Consider the following 924-nt stretch of genomic DNA (forward strand, 5'->3'; position numbering starts at 1 on the left):
CGTACCTTGAACTCTTTTTTTTTTTTTTTTTTTTTTAAGACAGAGCCTTGCTCTGTTGCCCAGTCTAGAGTGCGGTGGCATGATCTCAGCTCACTGCAATTCTACCTGTAGTCCCAACTACCTGCCCACCGAGTAGCTGGGACTACAGGTGCCCATCACCACACCCGGCTAATTTTTTTTGTATTTTTAGTAAAGATGAGGTTTTACCATGTTGGCCAGGCTGGTCTCAAACTCCTGACCTCAAGTGATCTGCCTGCCTTGCCCTCCCAAAGTTCTGGGATTATAGGCCTGAACCACCACGCCCAGCCAGGACCTTGAACTCTTAAACTGCCTCCTGTCACTGGGCAATTGCTAAAATCTGTGTTTAGGTCTTTCGGTGTTTAGTTCTTGCTTTCCCCTTGGGCTCCTTGGAGTCATCCCACACATATGCCCTTCAGAACTCAGTCAAAGACATAAGGGGAACCTGTATACCAACTTTGTGGCTCCTCTTTTGAGGCTCCCTATTTTCCATGTTTTCCCTCCTCCATTTCCAGCCACCGTGGCAGCTATAAATGCTGATCTCTAAGCTGTCAGCTTGCTTTCTGCTTTAGCTTCACTCCCCATGTGCTGTGTGGACTTGAAAATGTCCTGAGAGAGCCGGGCCCAGAGGCTCACGCCTGTGAGCCCAGCACTTTGGGAGGCTGAGGCAGGAGGATCTCTTGAGGTCAGGAGTTCAAGACCAGCCTCGGCAACATAGTGACACCTTGTCTCTACAAAACATTAGCTGGGCATGGTGATACATACTTGTAGTCCCAGCTACTTGGGAGGCTCAGGTGAGAGGATTACCCTAGCCCAGGGAGGTCAAGGCTGTGGTGAACCGAGATTGCACCACTGCACTCCAGTATGGGCAACAGAGAGAAGAGACCCTGTCTCAAAAAAAAAAAA

This window comes from Mandrillus leucophaeus, unplaced genomic scaffold (assembly GCF_000951045.1).
Source record: "Mandrillus leucophaeus isolate KB7577 unplaced genomic scaffold, Mleu.le_1.0 Scaffold209, whole genome shotgun sequence".
Taxonomy (NCBI): Eukaryota; Metazoa; Chordata; class Mammalia; order Primates; family Cercopithecidae; genus Mandrillus; species Mandrillus leucophaeus.